General features: G+C 43.2%; 1 long non-coding RNA gene across 1 annotated transcript; it reads right to left on the bottom strand.

Moving 5' to 3' along the window:
- Positions 1–147: 147 nt before the first annotated feature.
- On the bottom strand, positions 148–27,652 carry LOC119707977. The gene is made up of 8 exons (XR_005258921.1): positions 27,571–27,652; positions 26,875–26,974; positions 23,608–24,313; positions 22,971–23,087; positions 20,638–20,810; positions 9,486–10,156; positions 1,764–1,953; positions 148–797 (listed from the first exon to the last, which is right to left on the bottom strand). It is a non-coding gene; the product is annotated as an uncharacterized LOC119707977 (long non-coding RNA).

Here is a 27,652-nt window from a genome sequence, read left to right as displayed (position 1 = left end):
GTGATGAGAAAGCAGGACATGAAACACCAAAATTGTTCAGCCTTCTGTAGGTGTGGCTGAGGAGTAACCCTGAACTCAAAAAAAAAATTCACTTGTCAAGTGAAAAAGGTTTCTCTTGTGTTAATTCAGACTTTGCAGGTACTGGCAGGCAATCTGAATTCAGTATCAAGGCTAGAGGAGCTTGCATAAACAATTCTCCTACAAGAGAGATCAGAATAAACCTCATTTAGGGAACTTATGTATTTATGATTGGAGAGAAGCCTGGTTTTTAACTGATGAACTCAATCCTGTGTCAGGTCACATTTTGAAATAAGATATGGAAAAACAATAAAGCAGACTTAGCAACCCCAGGATAAAACCCTCCTAACAAGAAGGGAAAAAAAAAAATGGAAGTAACTCAGGTCAGGTTTAGTGCATGGTGAGAACAAGTGGAATACAATAAGGTTTTTGTAGTATGTTTTCCCTCCAGGTTAAAGTAATCACCTACTAATTAGCTCATGTGATGGGCTATTACCATCATGTGTGTCCACATCCCAGATTTATGGCTGGCAAAGAATTGCCCCTTCTCCTGTAACACTTGGAAAGTTGCACAAACACTGACTAATATGAATCTAGTATTGAAAGGGAGTCCTGGGTAATGAGAGGGGCTTGGAGAGGGAAAAGTGCTTGCCTGGAATGATGTCTGGGGAGAAGAAAATGCTCCAGAAGCAATGAATCTGCTCCAGAGCCTCCGGAAATGTTCTTCCCTCTTCCTGCTGGAGAGTTGGCTGACAGAGACAACAGAGGTTATGCTTCCCCTGCAAGACACAGAAGAGATTATTCCACGATAAGAAATAGCACCAGCTGAGGACCTTGTGAAGAGGGATAAAACAAGAAAGCAGCAGAGCTGAGATCCTGAAATCAAACACCTTAACTTTGTAAAACCCTTCTGTGGTTATTGTTTTTGTTTCAAATCAGGAGTGCAGGGTGGAAACTGTGGCCCAATTCTGGATGTTACTGGAAAAGAAATAGTGTAGTCATGCTCGTGTTCCAAAGGGGGATATATGCATTTTCTACCTCAATTTTGTATGGATTCAGTTTCTGGATTTAGCAAGCACAGTTTACTTTCCCCTCGTAAGAATGGTTTCCTATCTGTGTGCATGAGCCCCCAGGGAGGCTGTGCTTATTTATTTCACATTTCTGTGCAAGGGCTCAGCCTGATTTAGAGCACACATGGGAGGCAGCCTAAATATTTTGATTCTGACCATTTCTGCTGTCATTAACCACTTGAAAACTTCTAATTACAATGGCAGACATCTGTCCAAATCAGATGCTATTTCCTTTTAGGAAGTTGTCCTACCACCAGAGGGAATACATCTAAATAAACTGAAAGCATGCCCTCACAACTCTGTGTCAGTACAGACAGCAGCCAGCACATCATCCTACCCCATCCCTGCCGTGGTGAAAAGCATCAGGGCACTGCTTTTGCATCTTTGCCAGTCTTGCTGGAGCCTTGCCTTCCCTCTGGGCCCCAGGGAGGAGTAAAACCCCACTGAGTTCCCAATGGGAAGGCACTGCAATGTGGGACAGAGATGCCCGGGGTGGCTCCCCGTGGGAGCTGCTCACAGCCAGCACCTCTGCTGGGACCTGGAATTCTGCATGGAGCACCCACCTGAGCTCCAGGTATTGCTGAGGGGGTACTGGGGACAGCCAAAGGGGATACACAGATTCCAAAATCAGAAGGCATGAAAAGACACTTCACTATTAGAAATCTGTCGGGGTACCTGTTGCCGATCCCTCGACTTCTGGATCCCAGGCTGGGCCCTCCCAAGGGGCTCCCCTGTTTGGGGAGACCCTCCTGGAGTGGTTCTGTGTCAGGAAAGAGAGACCCACTGGATCTCTTCAGTCTTCAGCTTCTTGTTTATTGTTATCTTATCTAGGGCTTTGCACTCTGTCCGCACCAGGCTCAGCACACTGGGAAAAGCACCACAAAAATGGCCAACAATCTCTTGTTCCAAGGGCTTTTCAGACTAAACTGTCCAATGAAGAGCTGACACCTGGATTATTTCCCCTTTTAACCCAATAACTGATCCCACAGAGCCCCAGTGCAGACTGTTCTGCCCAGTTACAAAATGCCACCCAAACCCATGGAGGAGGAGGAAGGAGAAGCATGAAGAAGAAACCCAGGATGACACCCTGTGCCCTCCAGCTTGCTCCCACCCACAACTGAAAATCCCAAACCCTCAATTTCCCACCCAGGGACACACCCACACTGCTCTCTGGAATCCATTTCACACTTTTGTGGGTTCCAGTCTATCTTGAAGTCTGGGAAACTTTCTCCATGGATGAGGGTCAGGGTCAGTGCTGCCCTGGGGGTCAGGGCACCCCAGAGCAGCCAGGGAAATATTCCCTGTGCCCTGGGTTTCCACAGAAATCTACAGTTCTTATCAAAACAACGGTGGACTTAAGACCTGATTGGTTTTTAGGAATCTCCTCTCACACCATTGATGAACTATGAGTAGCACACTCTGGAGAACCATATCTATAAACAATGCTTACAGAAAGAGAGATAATAATTGCTGCAATTCTTTTCTTCTAATTTTCCTACAGTTTTCACACAGCTTCCCAGGATTTTCCTGGGAGAACCTTGTCTTTCTCTGTTCGGAGGACGTGCAATTACTACAACCACATCTCTGGGCTGTACTCCCTTGCTTTGTACAGACATGGAAAAGGAGAAACCCCCCTTCAAGTGCTGCTCTACCAGAGAGAGGGCTCAAATGGCACTCCCACCCCTCAATGGCCTTTGGGTGGAGATGTCTGTGGAGCAGGAGAGCATGTCCTTGGAGGAGATGTTCCCTCAGGACACGAGATGAACCCCAGCTCTCCTGCCCTCAGAAATCCCTCTCACAAGGTATCATCTCGCAGGTCAGAAGCACTGGCAGCTGGTGCTGAATAAATCACACCCTTTAATCTCTTTAATACAGCCTTGCTGCCAGCTCCTAGTAGATGAAAACACTACGTTTCCTTTAATAAGAAATGCATGAAAGCATGCCATTCATAAAAAGATTCAATTAAACATATGAAGCATATCCTGCTGTGACCCACATCTCAGTGACAATGGGATCTCTCTTTTGTGGCAATGGGACTCGCTCAGGCAACTTTTGGTTTTGGTTTTTTTTTATATTCTGATTTTCTATTTAAAACACACAATTCATCCCATTCAGAAAACTTGTTCAAATCTTTAGGATAAATTTTGCAAACATAAAATAATTTTCTAGGGCAAAAGTAGAAATACAACTGCCAAGTAAATACAACTATTTATTTGAATAGAGGCTGCCAAATCATGTTTTTTTCTCCCTGAAGCAGAGAAATATAGTCCTTTTTCTTCCTCTTAATGGAAAATATAGGGGAGTTTTGCTACAGGCCAATTAGATCAAAAGGAATAATGGTGAAATGGTTCACAAGAGACAGATCTTTCTTCCTCAGGCTTTTATCTTCTAAATAATTATATTTAGGCCTGAATGCAAAAGACTAGAATGTTAGTATAAGAGCTGATTTTGCAGAAGTGTTTTAAATACCTTTTGCCACCTTTGATTTCAACAGTCTGAGACAGGAAAGTGAGCCCATGAAGGAAATTATTCACCCCACCCAGCAAGGGAGTCCAAAATCATTACCTTGAGAGAAAAGCCCACAAATGTACTACCTCACCTTCATATTCATCTCTTGCACAGTTTGAAACCACAGAAGCAGTTATTGCACTGAAATGTGAAATGTGTTATCCTAAGCAAATAGATTTCACTGGAAAGACTCAAAGCAATTACTGAGCATTTATCTTTCTAATGCTTTTGCTGAAGAACAGGACCATTTAATTAGGAAATCAGATTAAATCCTGCCTCACTGAAGTCTGTGGGAGTCTGCTACTCACTCCACTGGTTTAATCTTCAGATTTCAAAAGGACTGCCTGTCAGCTGAGGCTTGAACAAGTCCTTCAGTGCACTGCTGCAGCAGCTCCTTAACCTCCAGTCTCTTCATCAAGAGATAAAGAAAATGGATATTTATTACTTATTTCTTTACAAAGAAAATGGATATTTATTATTGATTTCTTTACAGAGGAAATGGATATTTATTATTCATTTCTTTATAAAGAAAATTGATATTTTCTTCACGTAGAGGCAAAGTTCAGCTGTGCAGGATGCTGAGCTTTCTGGAAGGATGGTTAAAAATCTCTCATAGAAACTAAGACAAGTCTTACCAGATCCCAGCCTGCATTCAAAGTGAGCACCAAAGGCTTCTGTCCTTGCACTGCAAGTTTAGCACCAAAATAATTGTACTTAGGGAAAACATTTTGGGATTAAATCACAACAAAGCCTTAATGCCTGTGGGCATATGATTACTTGGTGGGCCTACAAGAAATGAAAACACTCACAGGGCTAAAGCACAGCTATTATGAAATGCCTGATAGCACAAGTCTAGGTACCACTGGTGTTAAAGCGTGTAATAAAAATTGATTTATTTCTAACAAAACTAAACCAACACCATCATAAAATACGCCACCGTGTTATTAAAAATGCATTAAATAGGGTCTTTTTAAACTATCCAGACTCATGGAAGTGAGATTTCAATGGACATAGCCCAAGGCTCAAGAATAAGAAAAGGTGAGGGGCAATTCAGTCTCACACCATTCTTACAATGCCATGCTGTTGACACTGGCTGATGCAAGCACATCTCAGCACCACCTGATTAGTTTTGTTCAGTGTTACTGTGAAATAACTGAAAAGGTTAGCACAAAAGGCCACAGCAAGGACCTGTTACACACCTCAGCTGGACCAAGGCACATGAGAAATTATTGCTGGAGTTTATCTCCAAAAAAATGAGAATTCATAAAGTTAACGAGCGAGGTCTTGGAGAAAAACGTCATTTATTGCCCCTACAGGTCTGGAAAAATCTGCTGGAGGCAGACTGCATTCCCCAGCACCGGTCCATGGCTGACAGTCTCCAAGAGCATGACACCAACCCAAGAGGCTGCTGAGTCTGTTACAGCACCATTGCTACCCACTGTGACATTTGCTATCACAAATTTCAATTCTCAAAACCAATTCATTTAATTTCCACAGACTGGGAGAAGTAGCTTTGTTTTGTTTGCTTCTGGGGTAAGCTGACATTCACCTTAAACTATATGAACACAGGCAATCCATATTTAAGTCTTTTATAACATTCTGATCATCTCTTTTAAACACAAGCACATTACAGCTACACATGTATGTGCAATTGCCACTCTACTCCTTGCTAGTCAGTATTTTAAGGTCACCTACAGCATTAATCCTGCTTCATATTTTATTAAACTATCATTCTCTTCCACCAAAAATGTTATGTTGATCTCCTAAACCCCTCTGGCTCCAGCTGTAATTCTCTTCCACCATGGATTTAGTCTGGTCATTACAATTGCTTTAATAAAAATAGGAATGAATTAGTTTTCAGTTAGCAATTGCGCCAAAGGGCAAGGCAATGAACAGCTAAATAGACATGAGTATAGAATCATTCATGGGAAAAGAGCAGTGTGGACTATCTGCTTGAAACCCTTACTAAACTTCTATTTGTTTTATCCAGCATCACCAGAACAAGGCAGAGTAGTCAAGTAGCCTTTTAAGACTGATTGCTACCACAGGCTTGATGCAGGCCCTTAGCATTTCAAGGAAAAACCAGAATCCAAGTTTGAGAAACACAAGGAATTGCATTTGACTCCTGTGGGTGAGAGTTTGACTCGTGCCCAGGTGGAGGTACCAGCACTGCAGCACCTTGCAGGGACTGACAAACCCCCCTGGGGCCAGGTGGGGCAGGATGAGCACAGAGCTGCTGCCCAGGCTGCAGGCACAAGGATTTCCAGCCCCAAGGCACCACCTTTGACTTGGGAGCTGTGACTTTGCCTGCTTCTTCTCTGCTGTCTTTTATTGCCACTGCTGTCTCTGTCAGGAAACACACAGCCCTGGCTGGGTCTGGCCCAGTTATGTCATTCTTGCTCAGTCTGGATTTTCATTGGGAAACTCAGAATGCAGAAGAAACCCTACATTTCTGTATAATCACTAAGATGAGTCAACAGCAGCTCCCACCATGTACCTAGAGGCCTGCATCTTTATTCATTAGCCCTGTCCCCAGGGCCTGTCACGCTAAACCAAGAGTGAGCATCTTGCCAATTAAGATTTTTCACTGTTGGATTGGGATTTTTACTGAGTCACGCAGCACTGACACGAAAGCAGAGTGGCAGCCTAAATTCTGCAGAATTGTGAATTCTGGTTAATTAAGACGCGAGGTTGTGGCATCACAGTCCCTAGCCAAGAGCAAGCATGGAACAGTAAACAATGCCCCACTGGCAGTGCTCAGTATCAGGGAGGAAAGTAGCACAGCATCATTTAAAAGCTCTGCCCTGGACAGGGACAGTGGCAGTAAGAGGCCTTTGAGAACACAGTGTGACTTCTGTGCAGAAATGTCAGCTTGGTGTGCTCCAAAAAATACTGTAACACTTAAATATCTGCCTTGAAATGATGCCTCAGGTTTAGCTTTTTTATTTTTCAGATTCTGTGCTGCTCTAGTGTGCAGTTCTGAGCTTCACATGAGGGGATGCTGAGCTCTCTGCACAGAGCAGGGAGACAAAACAATTCCTGCTCCAGCTGGGCACAAGGACAAATGATCCAAAGCTCAGCCCAGGAGCACAAACAGCGTGGGCTGCAGAGAGAAAAACAAGCAGGGTGGGAGTGCCTGGGCTAAAGCTGGAACGGGACAATGAACTGCAAGGTGCAAATGGAGCAGAGCTGAGCCAAGGCAGAGACCCCGGGAGCGCTCGTGCATTTTGGGACCATTTTGGTTCCTCTTGGGTGCAGCCCTGGCTGGGCTCTTGTGCTGCCCAAGGTGGATCCACGGAGGAGATGCTTTGAATAAATCCCTGCTTTATTCTTTAACTCTGCCAAGCCTCTGTGCTAGGGCAGCCTGTGCAAGGCATCAGAAAGAGCTCTGTAAAGACAGAGAAGGTGACATTTTTAAAAGTCTACCTAAATGACACAGACCTATCATGGTCCAGCACACTCTTTAGAAAACTGAAAAATCTGAATTTTAAAAAAATTGTTGCATAAGACCATATTTAGATATGTACTACACATTTACATTAACTGCTGTAAACTCAGCCTTTCTTTCTTGTTAATTTCTGCTGCCATTTTATTTCCTAATTAGCCAGGCTTGTCATGTACTTTCTCTCTGTTCCACATCTTGCCCATAAATTTATTTCATATGCATATTTTTGAGCTCAGTTTAACAAGAATTAAACCGATTTTATCAAAAATGGATAAGCTATAATCAAACAAAAGAGGCCAACAAAATCTTCCCCTTAATCTCTCATTGATTCTCAGCAATTTCATGTTCCAGAACTTTTTTTATTCATCCAGCACAAAGCACAGCGTTCCTCATCTGTGTATGTTTGTGAATCCACACATACATTTGTGAAAAAGCAGCCCTACCATTACAACTGAGTAAAAGAAAAATGTTTCAGAAACTTACAGATTCATTTGCAAATAATTGTGGTCTCTGAATGAAAGCTTCCTTTTACACCCATATCTAGGCGTTAGTGGTTTCCATGGCAACTTTTTGTCAGCTTTCCAGCAGGTCTTTGAATTGAAGTTTACATATGTTATTATTCAAAGATCAGTTTTAGTATTTGATGAAGCCTAAAGCCTTCTTAACAGAGGCTGTTTAAGAGTTGATTTTGACAAAAACGTCACATGCCTTCAGGCAAAAGGGAAAACCAACCCAACAATGACAACTCCTGCAAACATACATTTGTTATCGTGCAGCCTCAGCAGCCTAATCAGAACACATCAGGCTGTCACTGAAACACAGCAAGGGGAGAAAAACTTTGAAGAAAATCTTCCAAGAGAGAGATGTGGCAACTTGAGCCACAGCAATTAAAATTAAGAGTGCTGCAGTTTCCCCGGTTTGTATTCAAGAGCCTGTGGATACCTTGAGTGTCCTCTTGAGCCACAAAATTGACTTTGATTCACCCAAGGGTTCCTAAAGGGTTGGCTCACCAAAGTACCTGAGCTTCCAGTTCAATGGAGGAACAATATTTATACAGAAAAAGCTTCTGTGCAGACTAATGGAGCATTCAACACGGGCAAAGAATTCTGCAACTTCACTCATTATATATAATGACAAACCTTTTTTTTGTATTTTCTGCAGAAGGTGGTCGGAAGAAATTTGTTACCATAAGGCATCTTCAGCTTCCAAAAGTGAAGACTGAGAAAAGTGTTCTGCCACGTCAGAAAAGGGGAGATATTCCAGGAGAAAAAGTGCAACCCAACACCTGAAATTCTCAGCAGAGTCTAAACTTGATCCCTGCTCAGTTGCATCTCTTTTCATGACAGACATACCATTCTCCAGGGGGATATCCCAGGGATTGAGAGCATCTGAGGCTGGGGCTTGGGGGACAGGGTGGATTTAGATTTTGGGGGATTTTTTTGGTGTAGGTTTTTTTTTTTTGTGTGGATCTTTTCTCGTTGTTGTTTTGAAGTGGAACATTTGAAGTGATGTGCAATTCAGATCGGCTTGAATAAAAACATGACCCTGTAAAGCATTTAAATTTGGCAAGCAGGCTGGGGTGAGCATTCAGGCAGCACAGCTGGGTGCCTGAAGAGGGAGAATCCAATCAGCAGTGATTGCACGCGGATAAATCCTGTGAAGATGGGGGAGAAAAAAAAGGATACTGGCAATTTTCTGTCCTGCTTAGAACAGGGAAATAAAAACCTTGTGCTAACCTCAGGGAGAGCAGTAACATTCAGAGATTCAAACTTGAAAAGGGAAAATACTTCCTCTTATGTTTGGTGCTAGACTTCTCTCAAGAAGCATTTGGACACATGAACTGGAGGAAGGAATGAAAGCACATTTGGGAAAGCCTCAGATCGTGCCCAACTGTGCACATCTGTGACTCTGCACACAGTTATGCACTGTCTCCTTTAGCCAAACCTCCGTTTGAAACTGAACATGAACACCAAGCAACACAAAGCCAGCCCAAAGTGGAGAGTTTCAAGTTTTCTAAAACGCCAAATAACAGGAGTTTCAAACCCAAAATAACACCAAGCATTGCCACGGGACAATCCTATTTGCTCTGTGTGCATTAGACACACAATTTGAGGTAACAGAAAAAAGGCTCTGATCACACAAGAATGACAAGACAGCAGCTCCTCCAGCCAGAGCCATCCAAACAGGTCTTAGAGGGGCATTAAAAGTGTGTTTTAATATTATTCAGTTTAATTTAACTGCTTTAATAACTTTAATATAATTAATAACTTTAATTCCTGTCCACTGGGAAACAAACAGGAAGACAGCATTGTCCAGCTAATCCAGTGCCTTAATGCATCAGAGCTGTGGCACTTCTTAGGGTCAGGGTCTGGGGGGAGATTTTTATTACCTGGCTGGAGCTGCACTTATGCTGTTTCCAGGAAAGGAAAAAGGTGTTTCCTCACCTTTGAGTGCCTGGATGTTCAGTGAATGCAGGAGTTTTCCCTCCAGTCCAAAGGCAGAGCACAACTGCAGCAGCTCTCCCTGCTGCCTTTGCCATAGGTGCTGTTCCATCTTTATCAGATAAAGAAAGATCTCCATCTTTATCAGAACCCATTATGTGCTGCTTCTTCTGTTGCCTCCATTGTCCTTGCAGCCAAGCCAAGTTTCTTCCCAAATCCTCAGAGCTCCTCAGTGCTATTATTTACATTTGGGGGCCTAAGCAGAGACCAAGTTTTGGTCATTTTTCAGTGTCAGACCATTTGGCTTCGTAAGGCAAAAGCAAAAAGAGCTCAGTGAGCTATCCCAGCACCACAAGGGGGAAGGAAATGGAACTGAACTCCCTCAGCCATCAGTTCTCCTCCTGACAATATCCAATTCTCCTTGCAGATAACAGGCAGGTGGTGGTAGTTTGCAATATTGGATTCTCTTCTCCTCTCAGGTGAGCTTGTTTTCAGGTGAGTCTGTTCTCAGGTGAGCATTGCAGTGAGGTTTTGTGGCCTTCTCTGAGGGGCACCAATTTTTATCTCCTTCTTTGGGGAAACTCACTGTCCAGCAAACAGCAACAAGAGAAGAGCCCCATCCTCTGCAGAGCTTCCTCTCAGCAAGATCCTGGCCATGAATATTTATAATAGTTCTGAAGCAAAGAAAAGGTCACTGTTATATAGAATTGATTGCTGATTTTGGTATCATTATACTGATTTTAAATGTCATGCAGTGAACTAGCAATTGGGTATTGAGTTCCCCTCTGCACTGCACACAGACATCAAGAGAATCTTGTTCCTTGCTCTAACAGGAAAAGGGATTTTCTGAAAGAGTCTGTTTCAGCTCATTATCCAACATTACATATATATTGTATATAAATTATATGTATATATTACTTCATTTGTGTGTATATACCCTATTTTTAGAAGTTAAGATATATCACGTATTGCATCACATGAGGTGCTCAAAGGTGTCGTGATCTGGACAAGAAAATTATTAGAGATAGAGGCAGTGGATGGGCCTGTAGCAGGAGGCGCTTGAATTTGTAAGAGTTTTTGGGTTTCTACCTCTGCCCAAGGTGTCATCTCTTGGCTTTTCTATTTATTCAGACATGCAAAACTATAAAACACTGCTCCCATAAGCATCCCTTCTTTGTAAGACGACAAAAACAAGGTTAAAAAATAAAAGCATCAAACCTTCCCAACCTGTCTCCTGAGAAACAAGACACTGACTGCCTAGGGCAAGGAATGAGCTTCCAGCATCTCAAACACCAGAGCTGCAGCAGGGTTACAGGATACACAGCTCTACAACTCTGAGCACATTATTTTCACACAGACAGCAAACCTGAACACAGAGGCGCAGCACTGAACTCCCCTGGAGAGCTTAAAGCAGAGCAAGAGGTCACACTGCACCCTGGGGAAGTTCTGGGCAAGCTCTTGAGGAACTCTGACAAAAACAGGCAGAGAAGAAATGTGATATTGGTAAAGAAAGTAATCCATCCAGTCACTGCAACAATGCAGTCGTGAAATGAAGGAAAATGTGTTTTATGATAACTCTCGCATTTATGCTCAATCATTTTGTCCCAAGGTATTTTTCAAAGTTGATTTCTATGCCTGTTTTTTTTCTGGGCCTTTAATATCCCACCAAAACTAAACCTAAGCCATCATTAACCGCACTGGTTTTTGTTGGACTCTACAACACTCTCTCTTTAATGTGGGAAGCTGAATTTCACATAACAACTCCCAGCTGCAGCTCTCTAACAGCCCCAGTGATGGTGTCCAGCTGAGGTTATTCCAGCATTATCCCAACTGATTCTTCCCTCTTGCTTTGCAGATTTTGTTACCAGCACCTGGTGCAAAGCCACCTGCCTCAACTGAAGACCAAACACCCCTCACATCTATTTTAGTCCAAGTTTTTGCTCTTTTCTGTGTGCACTGTCCCTATAATGCCCTTTTCACATTCCCCACCACCAGCAGAAATGCCTCTCTTTGGGTTACTCACCCCCCTTGATGTTTCTATTTCAGTCTTTTCCAGTGTTTCACACCAAAGAGGACTTGGAGGGACATTCACCAAGCACCCCCTCCTGCCTGAGCAGTGTGGCAAGGGCCCACTCCAGAGCATTCCTGTGATCTGGCTTGGAAAAGTTATGGAAAAGTTTTGTTCTGTGCCTTACCCATGGGGAGAAAAAAAAAAAAAAAAAAGTTCTCTTTTTCAAAACTAGCAGAGCACCAAAGTGTGAGGTTGATGAAATTGCTTTCTTGCATTTCTTCATTTGCCATCTCAGAAGAAACAGTCCCAAATCTTCCAATGACAGCAAGGGCTGCCACGGGGCTTTTGTATCACCATGGCAGTGAAATAAATGTCAGATATTTGAAAGTCAGACATTTGAAAGTCCTTGATGGAAAGAAGGCTGTGTTGGGTGCAGTTCACATTTCAAACATGAATGGTGGGACACTGCCACGCTGGATTTTACAGCAAAAACAACTTCAATAAAATATTCCAAGGAGAATTTGCACTCTTGTCTGCAGCCAGAGGAGTAGTTCAGTCCCACACATACACAGAAATTATCTGGGGGAGAGCAGATGCTTAATCAAGAGCCAAAGAAGAGAAATTCTTCCTCAAAACATCTTTCAGCCCTGGCACCTTGCCACGTGACCAGCACTAAATCACAGCTTTAAACAGATTTGTAGAAACCATTTCTCTCAAACAAAAAGTTTTAAGTTGTTCAGTCAAATATTTTCTGTTAAAAGACTTTTTCAGCTGAAGTTTAGGCTTTCCAATAAATGCTGGGGAGGAGTAGTAGAGAAAAAAGTGTAGACTTGCTAGAGAAAAATACATATTGCATCCCAAATTGGAAATCTCTTTTGATAACCTGTTGTAGTTCAGGACCTTGCTGTTGTTCACACCATCTGAACTGGGCTCCTCAAACAAACCATATCTAACTATGCAGAAATTTCACAATTTTTATGATGAAATCTGTCCAGGCAAACTGGGAACAAAAGAAAACTGATCTACAACTTCCAACAGAGTCTTTCTGCAGTGTTTTCAAACCAAATTATTTAGTCCACAGGCAAAGCTGTTCAGTTTTTTCAGGAAAGAGTTTTTCACCTTCCCTTCTGTAAAATAAAATGGCTTTCTATTGAAGCAAAAAAAAAAAAAACCTCCCCAAAAATAAGGATTTGCAGATTAGTTTGTCCCACAGATGCTCAGCTGAAATCCATGCATTACTGGGAGTAAAGCTCACAAAGATTTTTAAAGCAAAGTCCTAAAAGTAGTCTACAGTTAAGTTCATAATGTGCTTTTAATTAATTTAATCCTAAATTCAAGGGTCCAGGCCAATCATCTACACAAAGTTGCTTATCTCAATGAGCATTCATAATTTCAAGTATTTGGTGTTATGCAGCTGAGATCCCTGTAAGGATGGGCAGAAGGATAAGAAGCTACTTACACTGAAATGCAAGTTTACAAAAGGGTTTTTTTTTTGTTGTTTGGGAGGGGCAGGGCTATTTGTGATTTTTTTTAACAGCTCATCCACATCTGCTAAGCTGCTGTGATATTTCAGAGGCAATATTTTCAACATTGGCTAACAAACTCCACAGAGGTCTTTGAGTCCATAAACCCATTTTATAATTTAATACATTAGAAATGCTTGCTCTCTACTTTCCAACAAAACCACTACATTTGATAAATATGGACCAAATACTTTCTTGTCCCAAATTACCAATTAAGCCTGAATATTTAAGTCTTAATGAAGCAAGTCTTTAAGATGCAAGTCTTTCATCCATTAAAGACAACCAACTTGAAAATAAAAATAAATTTGGTGGTGGTGTGCAAAACCTTTTTGCAGAGCTGTGTTTAAAGTTCATCTAGAGAAAATATTTTCCCCTACCTGCAATTTTGCTTTGATTTCACCAGCTTCCTGTAGCCATATATTGAAGCATGCATAATTAACATATGGAAGGTCTCAGAACATATTACCACACATTCTAAATATAATCACTCATCGTGTATGATGTCATCTGAAACTAATTCAGGCCCCTCACAGCAAGCCTGCCCTTTGAGCTCACACCAAGCTGGCCGTGGGTGTCCAATCTGTCCCCATCTCCTGCCTCCTCCTCGTGGGAGCCTCAGTGTCACCTCCTGTGCCACCCCTCCTGCACAGGGCACAGGTGCCCCCTTTCACACAGCTCATGTGGGAACAGCTAAAAAACCCCTCAGGCAGGAATTTCTCCACAGGATGGGAGGTATATTTTCCTCCATGACATCTTGCATCTACTGCAGTTATAGGATTCTTCCAGAAAATGAAGGTGACCCTCCCCAGGCAGTGTTTGCTGTCCCTGCTGCCTGTGGGATGGGGGCAGCTCAGGCACAACACTCCATCCATCAGAGAAATGTGCATCTCCTCCAGCTGACCCCTCTTCCTCCTCCTGCCCTTGTTACCCTGCTGTCTGTGGCACACAGTTCTGGGGTTTGTGTTAGTTTAGAGCAGAGAGCAGGCTCATTTGGGCCAGAACCCACAGCCTGAAGGCTTGGCTTGCTTCTGAGCACAGGCACAGGTTACCTTGAGCAAAACCAGCCTAATGATTGTGGCACCATTCTTAGTTATTTCCTTTGCTACCAGTTCTGCTGCTAACAATAGCAGCTGGTGAGTACTTGAAACTTTCAAAAAGCAATTGTCCTTATTAAGGGAATAAATATCAAGTGAGGAACTTATCTTTGGGGACCCATTTTTTGTAAACCTTGGCCTTCCTCTGGCTGCTTTTGTTTTTCAAGCTAAATGAGTTACAAGTATTATCCCACTGTTAATATCCACACCACTGAATGCCAGCATCAACAGATCCCATTGACAAGCTGTGCTCGGGTTCCCCCCCTCCCTCTATCAAACGTGCCAGTGCTTTAAAAATGTCCCCAAGTAATTGGAGTTGCTAATTCAGAGTGGAACTGCTGCAAGCTTCCCTCTGTGTGGCAGATAATTAGTTCTGGGCATGCTGTCCATTATGCCTCGGGGCGTTTTCTGCAGATGCCACCTAAAAATTCCAGAAGTGTGCTTTTCAGTGAGGAATGACAGCAAGCAGTCATGCCAGGAGCAGCAACAAGGCTGCTGACAGCCTCACAACTCTGCTTCCTTCAGAGCAGCAGTGTTTTTTCAGCAGAGCTTTTTCTCTGACTACATTTCTCTTCCCACAAATAATGGCTTTGGGGAACTCAGCCTTGATAAACAAAACCCAAACCTCATCTAACAGCACATGGAAGAAATGTTAACCCATCTCCAAAGCTTTTCCCTCTCATTCTCAAAAATACTGTGCTGGTATAAATGAACTGCAGTTTTATTACAGCACCTTTGCTGTTTTTTAGTTTCCTACCTCTTCCCATTGCAGCAGGCAGCAACAAATGGAGCACAAGAACAGCTTTTTGCTTCTTATGCATGGAAGAAAATTAAGCTTTAAAGCTTTTTGGCACCACCAGATGAGGCTGAGCATGCCTTAAAATAAATTCAGTGTTACCCAGCCCAAGGTAACCCTCTTGTGATAGTGGCCATAGGAGCTAGATGATTTTATGACATCACAACAATCACAGAAAATAAACTGTAGCAATAACTAACTTTTCTGTAACTTTTCTGATCTTGCATTCTGACAATGTCAAGGTTTAAAAAAACCCCAAATACATATTTTCTATCATATATAAGTATCAGCTTATTTCTTTTTTTTATTATTATTATTATTATAGATAAAGTATCAGTTTAGAGATGCCAGCAAAGGTTAGGGCTCCATCCTGTTAGGCACCTTATAGACACCAAGACAAAGATTTTATCCCACCCAGGTTACACTCTGAAGTAATACAAGAGAAATTTTTGGAGATAGAACACACAACTGTGATTTTACAGGCAAATAAAGTCACATATGGGTTAGCAACTACAATAAGCAGCTTTAAACCTGCATGATTAGACACAGCTATCTCTATCTGGACATTAATACAGAACTTTGGGAAATCCAGCACCATTTATTCACCTAAAAATGAATCCAGGTGCCACTGAAAGAAATTCAGTTACTTTCTCAGCGTACCGGATTTTGTCTGGGGGTGAAAGAGGGATGCTGGCAATATTTTGTGCTTGTGACACAAGCACAAAGTCATTTCTGCTCCCTGCAGTGAATTTATTAGGTTTTTTTTTGTGCTCAGACAAAGGCTCTTCAGCCTTTTACTAACAGCTCTTAAAACTCCTTTGCTTTGCTGGTCACAACCTCTATTCAGCAGGAGTGGATGGAAAACAAATTGATTTAGAATTCGAACTGTTGGCAGGAAACAAATCTATATTTTGTTGCTCTAATCCATTCTAGGCTACATTGGAAGGAACCTAATCCACCTTTCACCTGCAAATCCTCACCTGGAGACTCCCACAGCAGCCAAGGATGCTCACAAGAGGTGCTCTAACAAGGTAATGTTTTTGTTGGACAGGGACTTGTCATCATGAAGAGGTGGCTGCTCCCCAGGAACAGACTTGTTAATGGAAAATGTGAAAAAACTCCTCTACTGCTCTGTGTGAGGATCATACATCTACAACAGATCTAACGAAAAAAATCCAACCCTCCAAAAAGCCAACCATGTAAGTTTAAAAAGCCAAATTTCAGGTAAGTCTGAACTGGGGGAAAAAAATTCACACAAGGAACCCTTGAAATAGAAAAGCAGGTCAGGCAGAAGATACCCCACTAAAGACAAGGCTAAAGCAGAACCATAAAGACATAGGAAATCCTTTAGTATAAAGAAATTTTTCTGAGTCTAAACATTGCCAATCTCTAAAACAATTGAAGTAATTTTAAAAAAAAAATAGGTGAAGAAGCAAAGAAAGAAAATTAGGCCACTCTTAAAAAGAGTATCCAGATCAGTTATCTCTAGTAAATCATTTCTTATGTTATGGGAAGCCCTAGCAGAGTGTTCTCATGGAATGCTGTCAAAACTATCCTACTAATAATGTTTATGAGATGCAATTAGTCATGAAGTCAAGGAGACACACAATATATAGTCCCAAACCACAACACACTGTCTGGAACAAAATGTCAGATGGAGGGATTGGTGAGATTCAGGACTGGCTTTAAAGACTCATCTTGGCAACCCTGAGCACAACTGGCAAGAGGGAAACACAGAAGGAAGGCCACTATTGTTCTGCTTTATTGAACTTTTTAGCACTGGTGCTTGAAATGTCTCAGAAGAGGCTTACAAGAATAGCAAGAGGACAGGAAAAGGGCCCACTTTATAGCAGCTGAAGGATTTTTCCATAAAAGGCAGAAAGAGGTATAAGAGAATGGGATGGTGCTGCCACCAAAGACACGAAAAGGAGCAACAAACTTCTAAGCCAAAGCGGCAAAAAAATAAGGTAGAAGCTGAGGAATGGTTGTTTAAACTCGATATTAACCTTGGAATGAAATCCTGCAGCTTGTTGAGGGACACGGAGCTTGGCACAGCCAAGCTGGGACCAATTTCCCCAGTTCCTGAGCCTGCAGAAGGCTCCTGAGCAGCCCTGTAACAGGACTCTCCTGCCCCAGCTTGCTCTGCAGCTGTCCAGGCACACAGTGCTCACTGGAAATCGTGGCAGAGGGCTTTTCTGGGAGCCACAGAAGGGAACTGAAAACAGACACTGAAATTCTTCTTTTCTTTTTTTTTTTTTTTTTTTTTTTAATAGTATTTGTTATTTTGGATTCAGGTTCAGGGAGAAGAGCAACAGGCAGAAATCAAGTTTCAAGGAAACAGCCTGAACTGGGGAGAAAATACAACCCAGCTTCCAAAGAAACTATATCAACAACCTTTCTGTTTCGTATATTTGGATGGATTTCACTGAGAGCTGGAGCAGAAAGGCATTCTTCAAAAGCCTTAACCCAATTCTCTCCAAATTTGGTCAAAAAAGGTTCTTTAATTGAATCACGTTCAAAGGGGAAAAAAAAAGGAAATAGAAAAAAACCTCCCATAAACTCAATTACCACCAGCACACATTTCAAAGTCAGCTATCTCGGCTGCATGTTTAGTTTTTCATTTTGCAGCACAGTGGTATTTACACTACCAAAGCCAGAATCAACAGTGGTTGTTGGTGGTTGTTTTTTTCTCCTCTTCCTTCCCCTGCCTAAAAAAGGGGTCTGGTCAAGTCTGTACTGGTCAAAGTCTGCAGTAAGGCTGTGAATCAGCCTGTGAACCCATCCTCCAAAGGCACAAAGGAAGGGATGAGGGAACTGGAGGAAATAGACCTGCTTCAAAATAAACCCAAGAGAAGGCTGCAGGGCAGCCAGAGCTGGGCAAGCAGTGACTGTGCAGAGCTCCATCCCAGCAGGGCTGTGTCCAGCACAGGGACAGGGCAGGAAGGCTGTGCCTCTCTCCCAGGGGCAGCAATCCATGGCACACATCGAAGGCAGCTCAGCACAGCAGGATCCTGTCACCACAGGATGAGGATTCAGAGTGGGGCTGTGCTCTCTGATGTAGCAAATCTCCTTTCTGGCTGACAGAGCTGCCCTTCAGGGTCTCCAAAGATGCAAGTCCCAGGCTCCTTTGATTTGCAGAACTGTAAATGCTTGCTCTAATCTCAGCTTGTTTGTAAAATAAGCATATTTCTGTCCCCGGTCTATCCTCTATCTTTCAAAATAATCTTGACAACACATACTGCCTGATAGAGTTGAAAGTGTCATAAATGTTTTTTTTACAATCCAGTTATTTTCACAGTCAGGACAAACAACTACTCAGAGCCGACCTCAGAGATCTCTCCCAAGATTTTTTAAAGGATCTCTGTTCATTTCAGCTGTGAAGAATAGCTCTGCCCTGGCTGCCAGGGCCAACAGCAATTGCTCACAGCTGTAACAACTCCAGCGTGCAAGCGGTGTGAAAGCAAACCACTAATCCCAGGCCAGGGCTGTGGACTGAAAGCAGGGCATAGAGGGAACCTTGCAGGAGTCTCGTTCCTCTGAAGAAAGTACTAATAACTTAACTAGGCCCAGCAGGAGCCAAAGAAAGGAAAGCACTGGTCACAACTGCTGTCTCCAACTCACGGGCAAGCCCCTCACGTCCTGCAGGCAGCAGCACTCCTGGCTGGAGCATTCCCAAGGAGTCTGCCTGGTCTGCTGGGCTGGGACTCCAACAACTCCTGCTGAAAGTTGTGGATGCCACTAGAATGAAAAGAAAAGTCATCCCCAACAAATAATCTCTCTTACCTCTTCAGCTTTTCTGCTAATCAGCATTCGGGCACTGGCACTGCTGCTTGTCTGAGCCCCAGTCCTTCCTAGCCAGGACTGCCATGGGAAGGAAGGAAGGAGTTATTTCTGAGGATTATTTCTGAGGCTGATAATGAAAACACATTCACATGGTGATGCACATGCAGAGGAACCCATAAAGAGAACAACTGGATGCCCAGCAAGTGCTTCAATTTTCCACTTCTCATAGATGAGCTTTAAAAATGGACCCTGCTCCAGACAATGTGGATCTACCAAAATTCAGACAGTTTCTTGAATTAATCAGAGCATTAACTATTATTGCCTTTTCCTTGTTTCTGCATGGTAACGCCATTAACAGGTTAGCAGATTTATGTGCAAAGCAGGTTAATTTTTCAAAGTGCAAACCCACCTTGCTCTTACAGTGTACCATACAGAGCAGCCCTGGCTTTCAGCACCAGCACACACACTGAGGGAACAGCTCATGTGTGAAAGGGAAAAAATGATGAGAACAGCTAAAAAACCCCCTCAGGCAGGAATTTCTCCACAGGATGGGAGGTATATTTTCCTCCATGACATCTTGCATCGACTGCAGTTATAGGATTCTTCCAGAAAATTATTTTACTCACCCATCAAACCCCTTCCATTTACCTCTGAACCCTAGGAGAGCAAAACCAATCCTCGGAATCAACCTGCCCACCACATCCCACCAGCACAGAGGACTTTAGTCTCTGCCTTCATGTAGCAAATCATCTGTTCCATAACCCAAACTCCACGCTTGCATTGCTTACAGTAAATGAGTTTTAATATTTATCTATTTGACCACTGTGATTACATTATCCCTACGTGCTCTTATCTGCATTGACAGTCTGCCAGAGCTCTTTTTGTTTGCAGCTACTATTATTTTATCTGCAATATGGGAGAACTGAAGAGCTGCTCTAATAGGCTCACGTTGTGCCAGATACAGAAAAGAACAATAAAAGCAGCCTCTGTCATAAAGGTTTCCCAGGTCCAAGTAATTTGCCCAACCCTTCCTTTGTGTTCAATTTTTGCCATTGATGAAACCCACTTATTTTACCCTTTGCAGATACTCAAATTTTTGTGTCTTCCACTATAGTTTCCTTTTTGTCTAGAAACATGCTTTTTGTGAATTGACCAGACAAGCTCCCTGTGACCCCTTTCTTCAAAACTGCCAGAAATATATAAAATTAAGGTCTCTAAACCACTTACCTGAGCTCAGTAACTGGTAACAGAAATCAAAGCACGCTCTTCATGAAGGATGGAAACCCTTAATTTCATCCCTTCTAAATCCATTAATGGTTTCAAACATTTCCCCAGATATTGTCATTACTTCTGTGTTGGTCAGAGAAGGCCAGTTATTATTGTATTTGCTCTCTTGTGTGGTGCTCTCAAGCAGGAATGAGCAAGTTGGGAGGGAGTATTTGCCAGGAGATGTAGTGGTGGGACAAGGGGGAATTAAAGGGGTTTAAACTGACAGAGAGTAGGTTTAGATCGGATATTAGGAAGAGATTCTTCCCTGTGAGGCCCTGGCACAGGTGCCCAGAGCAGCTGTGGCAGTCCCTGGATCCCTGGCAGTGTCCAAGGCCAGGTTGGATGGGGCTTGGAGCAACCTGGGATAGTGGAAGATGGCCCTGCCCATGGCAGGGGGATGGAACTGAATGATCTTCAAGCTCCTTTTCATCCCAGACCATTCTGTGATTCTATGATTCATTCCATAATTCCAGAACAGTACAGGACTCTTATCAGACCTTCAGTCCAGCAACAACTAATTTGCTATAAAATGAGAGCCAAGAGACCAGGTACAAGATTTTCTCATGGTTCTGAAAGACATTATTTGGTAAGGTATGTGAAGCCACCAATTAGTTTGTAATTACCAGCAGAGCAAAATACCAGAACTGTCTGTCTCATGATGGAGAAATTCCAGCCTTACCTTCTCAGGATTCTCAGAATTCAATTTGTAGAGCAATTGTGACGCACAAAAGAAAAGGCAGCCATCTCCCACACAGCACATGGGGTCACAACTCTTCTAATTCAAGTGCCTCTGCTACGGGGAATTCTCAAAGATCCTTGATGACTCAGTCTTTCAGAGTGTTGGAAAAATTCCTGCCAATTAAAAGAAACATGCATAGGTACAGAGATATCTTGGGGCAGAATGCAAAAGGGACCCAGGCAAAGTGAAGGGCTGTCTTCTTAGTTCTTGCTTATTAGTTACTTGCATTTATATGCTATTATCCACCTGCATCACTAATTAATCTGTGAGGAAGGGAGAAGCAAACTCCACAGAGCAGCCAAGGGTTCAGGTTTTTGAGAACACTTAGGTGTGAGCAAGGCTCTGCAAGTGGCTCAGAGACCCTGAATTAGGAGGCTGTTCAGATGAGCTTTCCCTCTCGAGCACTGAGTCACTGGAGGAGGTGAACTGATGGGATTGGAACAGCAAGGCAGGCACTTCACATCTTCCAGGTCCACAAACCAGCATGAGGGTGAGATACACAGGATGGGGCTGACATCATCACCCAAAATGTGAAAGCACAAACAGCATAAAACACTGGCAGTCGTGGGTGTGGCTGCAGTCCCTGGGCTCCTTTGACAGCATCAGGGATGAAAGACAAACCTCTGCACTTTAAAAGAGCCTCCATCAAAGGTCCAAACACACACGGTGACTAACTTCCTCCTGTGAAGAGAATCTTAAAAAGAAACCAGAAGAAGAGAGAGGTAAAGCAGCCAAAGGGCTCGCAGGACTAAGCTGTGCAGATTTATCTGACCTTTACCAAAGCAAAGATCAACAGGCCTGACAGAACTTCACAAAAATGAAGGTGAAATCTTCCTCAGATCTCAAGAACAGTAGAATGGAAAAATAGTGCCAAATTAGCCTAGTGTTGTCAGCAAAACCTGCTACCTGTGGGCAGCCTCATCCAAAGCACAGGGTGCCTTTTGTGGCTCTGCCACGTTAAATCTGTGAGTCTTAGTGGCTGGTGATGTTTTTAGCATCACACTGAAATATGCTCCTTGTCACAAGGTTTCTGCTGCTTTGGTTTGGCTTCTGAGGAATCCTGACACAGAAGCCCTGCAGAACTTGCCTGAGAGCCTGTTATGATTTGAAGGCATCACACACACCACTGATAAAACAGCCTCAGACAGATGTCCTCAATTGTTACATTGATCACTCAGAGGAATCCTAAATGCTAAACTCAGGATGGCATCCATGAAAAGTCATTGCCTGTGCTGGAGTGCCAGCTGTGTTTAGTGTAACCCAGAGACAAGTAAGGCAGGGAGATGACTTGATTGGAGCTGTAGGGAGTTCAGCAGCCTTCCAGGAGCTACACAGGTAGATTTTCTAATGAAAACATTATCACCTAATTGACCTCTAACATTTTTTAAAGTGCAGGATGAACATTCTGACACCAAATGCCTCAAGGATGTCTTTTCCCCACAGAGAGCATCAAGGGTGGGTCTACTTGGTTCCCTCAAGTCAGGCACAGGAGCAAAAAAACATGTTAAAAAAAGCTTTTGCAGGAACTTGATGTCTTCCTTCTGCTTTTCTTGGACATGGTGAAGGTCTATACAGGTGTATGCCAGATGGGCATGGCTACACTCCTTGTGTTGACAAGCACAATATTTCCAAGAGTTTTCTTGTTTTGCTTGGACAACCTTCTAGAGAATGCCTAAGATTTCTGCCATGTACTTCATTAAATTCTGGAAAATTTTAAACTTCCCTGTAGAAGCCAGGAGAAGATGAGAATATTGCAGCTGGGGCTGGATGTTGTTCTGCTGGAGTTTGAGGTTTTTCTCCATTCTGTCAGATAGCTGGGGCTGGAGAAACAGAGCTGTGTGAGGAGCTTTAATGCACCCTTTGAAAGTGAAGAGCTGTTCTCTGGGGGCAGTGGGCACAGCTGGCTTTGGGGCTGACAGGGAGCAGCGAGAGGTGATGGAAGCTCAGCCAGGACCAGAAACACAAGAAGCTGTGAGGCAGCACACAGGAAATGGGATGAGCTCCTGTGCTGCTCTTGCTGCAACCTCTGGGCTCTTTTCTGGCAGCTGGGCTGCAGGGAGAGAAAACCCTGGCAAAAGGAAAGCCAAAAGCTGCATTCACAAGCAGGAGAGCCATGATGTTTTGTTGTGAAGTGCTGGGACCACCACTCTGAGGTCAGCTCTCCACAGTCCAAAAGCCCTTTTGCCCCAATTCTGCACTGCCTTGCTGGTTTATTTCTAGGCATCTCCAGACACATAAATGAAGTGCAAGGTTTTAAATTCAACATTCCTTACCCTTCTTGGTCCAGGTTTGGTGGCAGATCTGAGGAGTAACACCCAGTCCAGCCTTCACAGCTGGCTCTATTTCCCAGACGTCTTGCACTTGTTTGGGAGTTCTTTGCTCATCATATTCTGCCAAAAAAAAACATAAACAAAAATAGATGTACAAGCAGGCAATCTGAATAAAAACTAAAACCCCAGAGCTCTGGACCAGCATTGATATTGATTTGCTCTAGAGGAAAGTGTCACAGGAAGGAAGGTGCTGGCTGTGTACCAGACAGTACCAGCCAGACCAGAGCTTACTCCTTGCAGCAGGAAACAAGCCTGTTCTTGCAATGACCTTTCTGTCTCTTCCCACACCTGGCAGAAGCCACCCACACCTTTAATACACAATTTTTTAAGCTCCAAGCTGGCATTGTCACAGATGGAAGACGAGCATCCTTTGCCTGTGCTCATCACTCAAGTGAGGATCCTTAACCAGCAAACTGAAGTTATTTTAAAATAAGTTCTCTTCAGAATCCACCAAATTTTCTAGCAAAATTTCATCCTCGTCTCTCAGCAGGGCACTGAGAATGTTCACAGCTGAGCAGCATTGTTCTGTACATGAAACAGGTGCTTTATTTAAACCACAGAGCAAAAAGCTTCTACTTACACATTTAATCTTCAGTTCCCAGGATATCAGAGATGCCTGGAGTAGAATTTAGTTCTCATTGTGCATACGTTTTAAAAGACACACCAAGAATCTCTGTAAATGTAGATAACTGTGTGTTTGCCAACTTTAAAATTCAGTGCATTAGATTTCACTGTTCATAAAGAAGCATTCATCAAGTTTCTCCATATTGAGACTTTTTTCTAGTGTCCCAGAGAATATTCCTTCCACTTTCTGATTAGTACCTCCGGATGCATTCAAGGTTCCTTGGTCTCTCTGCATTATTTGGCAATTACTCAATTACTTAAGACTTTAAAAGCAGACACTCTTTCTCAACAGTTTTCCAACCTCTCCTCTTAAACATTTCTTCCAACCTAAGGGGCTGCTGACAGCTGCTGAATCCCAGCGTTTCTTAGAAATTTATTGTAGCAATTCACATTTTTAGATCGCCTTCTGCTCTTTTAAAAGTCCTGAAACTTTCAAATGCACTTATTAACATGGAATACTGACGACTCAGTGATTCACTTTAAAGTGCAGATTTCCCAAAAACAAATCTCAAGCTGCCAAATCCAGCCCTGCCTTAGCCAGCCTCTGACGTTTTCATGAGGATATAACTGCCAAGATATGTAAATTGAGTCATTTTATTCTGTCTTTGTCTTCTAGAATTCAGATTGTGATTTCTCACTTAATCCATTTGTAGGGCTCTCCTCTGGAAAAAAAAAATTAAAAAGAAAAAGAAAAAATAAAGATAACCAACTCCCTCTTTTTTTTAGATTATTCCCTTGTGTTTGCTTGTTCCTGACTGAACTTTTGTCACATCAAAGATATTCCCAAACTACATGCAGTTATTCCAGTGTCTGGTTATCAAACCATGTAATGACTCAGGGTATATCTGTGAGTTTCCTCATCGTGAAGTCATTAACAATGCTATTTACTGGAGGTGAGAGAATGTATTTCATCTGGATGCTGACAATGGATCAGTTGTTGAAGCAGATAATTGAGAGTAGCCTCAGACCTTTGTGCTATTTTTCTTGGCACATGACGCTGCACAACTTTCCTCGGTGGATTATGGTGGAAGTTTCTAAAGAAAACCTGCAATTGTGTGGCTGGTTTCCTCTCCCTTCTGCTGGATGGCCGCTCTGATGCCTGTGCAGGGATTCTTACAGGAGAAATTCATGCAATTTATGCTCATCCAGGCTGAAACTTAGGTCAATTCTTCTCTGGAAAGTTGTGCAACACCACACAAGTATTTGCCATAGCTCCCTTTGGTACATCCTGGTAACATCTATTTAAACATAGACCTCTCCTGGTCCCTGGCTTCTCTTAAGTCGGTGATTTTATCACATATTTTGTCTTCAGATGCTTCTGTCCTTCACAGTTGCCTGGTCTTCAGTCACAGCATGAGCTCTGTTTCTCTTCTGCTGCTAGACTCTTCCCACTTCCTTTGTCAGTGTCCTGGAGAGAAACCACACAGGCAGCACCACCTGAAAGCTTTGACACTCCTCCCCTGCATCCGAGCCTTTCCTTGCTCACCCCTGGTGAACATTCCAGCTCCCGCAGAGGGGATTTTCCCAGAGCTATGGCAGAAATATCCCTGTCTCCAGCAGCAGCAGTTTCGCCTTCGGAGTTGGTTTGTCCTTGTGCTTCCTCCCAGCTCATCTTCCACGGTGTATTATTGTCACAGCCACGTCATGGAACTGCACAGCCACCAGAGACCCAGCCAGGGGCTTTGCTTCACAGCAGCAGCTTGTAAGAGCAGCTCAGAGAGAGCTGGACAATCCTGATTTTATGCCCACGGGCAGGGCAGGCACCTACAAGGCTTGGACAGCTCTCACACACCAGGCACCTGAGCTCCAGGTCACCTCCTTGGAATCCACCTCCCTCACAGAAAACTCAAATGCTGCCATTCCTTTTGTAGTTTCTACCTACTCTCCAAGAGGAGAGCACTTTTTCCCCCCTTTCCTCTCTTTAAGATCCATGCTCCATCAAGGGAGCTCCTTTCTGTTAAGAAAAGAGATTTTTCTAACACTATTTTCACTGAAGTTGACTGGGTAAAATTACCCAGAGTCCCACAAGTCATCTGGAAACCTAAACACTGAGAAAACATGTTCATTGATAAAATAAATACATATCAATAAAATCAAAACATATGTATTGATAAAATATGTACATTGAACATGAATATTACCTGCAAAACTTTGAGATACCTGCAAATAACATGCTTGCACTGTTTTATTGGGAAAATAAGCAAGCTATCAATATTTTTTATCTTTACAGCATATTAATTTTATCCCTTGTAAGTCTCATGAAAAAATTAACACATCTGGTATTTTCCTTGTTACCTTAGACAGAATATCTGAACTTCCCAAGAGTTTGCACCTTAAAGTAGCCTGTGCAATATTCAGCTATGGCTTAGTGCCTTCTCCTAAAGCTCTTTCAAAAAGCACAGCACAATTTCAGAGTACAGAAGTGACGTGGAAAGCTAAGCCCTGGTTTCAGAAATGTCTGGAGCATTCAGAGGCTGCTGGAAGACAGCAGTTCTTACCCACCTGAACAGCTTAGGCACATTTGCATTGCTCCTGTGCTCAACACCTCAGACAAGAGTTTTATCTGTGTCAGATTGTAATTGCTCATTGCTTTATGAATTTCATTGTAATTGTTACATCCACTCTGCATTTTAACCCCCATGGTGAATTGAGAGATGCAGTTTCTGCTGAGAACTGGCTGTGTTTTGACAATATCTGTCAATTCTGATGCCCTGCTTGTGCATTTCACGTGCTTGGAAGAAGACATCCAGATGAGAATCACTCAGGCCAACATTTAAGTCTCCTCCACTGGACCTACAAGCAATTAAAGCCCTGTTGTTGATTTGAATAGCTTTCTGCTGAGAAATTGGGTAAGGCTGGGTCAGGGAGTGGCAAGACATTGGCAGAGGTGAGAGAAAACTCATTTTCAAGAAATGACTGCTCTTGAGAGCACCAGCCCAGACCACCAGCAGAGCCCACATGACAAGGACAGCTGCCAGGCACAAGGATGCTGAACCAAGCCTCTGGGGTGAGGTCAGGCAGGGGCAGAGCATTCAGGTCCATTCCTTGTTTTCCAAAGGGCTGTTGGGACCTCTAAAGCTTTCCAGGCTACAGTCAAAAAATTCATTTTGCTAATCCTGCTGTCTTGCTCTCCAGTCCCATCATTCCTAAGGATTTTTCTGGTCACCTCCCATGGTCAAGGTGTTTTCCTGTGGTGAAAGCATAGGAAGGGCATCACACTTACTCCAGAACCTCTTGTTTTCCACACGCTGCAGTCCAGAGTCCAAGAAAAGGACCAGACACTGGGCCAGCACCCAGGAGCCCTTCTGCCAGTGAAGCAAGTTCTGGGGGAAGAGAAGAGCAGAGGCAAGAATTGCCCAGGTTCATCTTCAGCAGGTTCATTCGGGGTTCAAACAGCTTCTGAGAACAGGGCCTGGTTAAAACAGCTCCCACAGCCCACCCAAGAGAAACCAGAGCTCCTCTTTGCTCTTACGGGGCCCAGGAGACAGAATTCACAGCCTGTGAGTTACCAAAGCCAGGGCTTATCAGGGTGTTTGTGACTTGGCCTGGCCTGTCAAGTCTGACACACACTCTTTTCATTGTTTCTAATTTTCTCTGATTTTGGGTTTGTATTATTTTTTTTTCTCTTGCTTTTTACACAGTCATTCTATTGTGGAGCTCATTGGTGAGAGAGGTTTTTCCAGGCACTACCGGGGTGTAAAGTCTCAGTGCACTTGTCATCCCTGCTGCTGCTGCAGCCTAACCCCAGAGAGCCAAGTGACACCAAAGCCATTTTTCTTTACATCCCTTTACCTTGCTTTTACACCTGGCAGCTTTAAATGACCACTGCTGCTGCCTCACACTTTGATTTAGAATCTTAGGGTGGATATTTCCACTCATTCAGAAAAAGCAGAAGCGTGTGTTTTTTATTTTCTTTTACCCAGGAGTGCACAGCCTCATCTCTCACTGCGATGCTGACTTCTGTCTATTGGTCTGCATTCACTGCTAGCCTGTTCCTGATC

The sequence above is a fragment of the Motacilla alba genome, chromosome 1A (assembly GCF_015832195.1).
Source record: "Motacilla alba alba isolate MOTALB_02 chromosome 1A, Motacilla_alba_V1.0_pri, whole genome shotgun sequence".
In the NCBI taxonomy this organism is placed as follows: Eukaryota; Metazoa; Chordata; class Aves; order Passeriformes; family Motacillidae; genus Motacilla; species Motacilla alba.
This window is presented reverse-complemented; position numbering and strand designations above follow the sequence as displayed.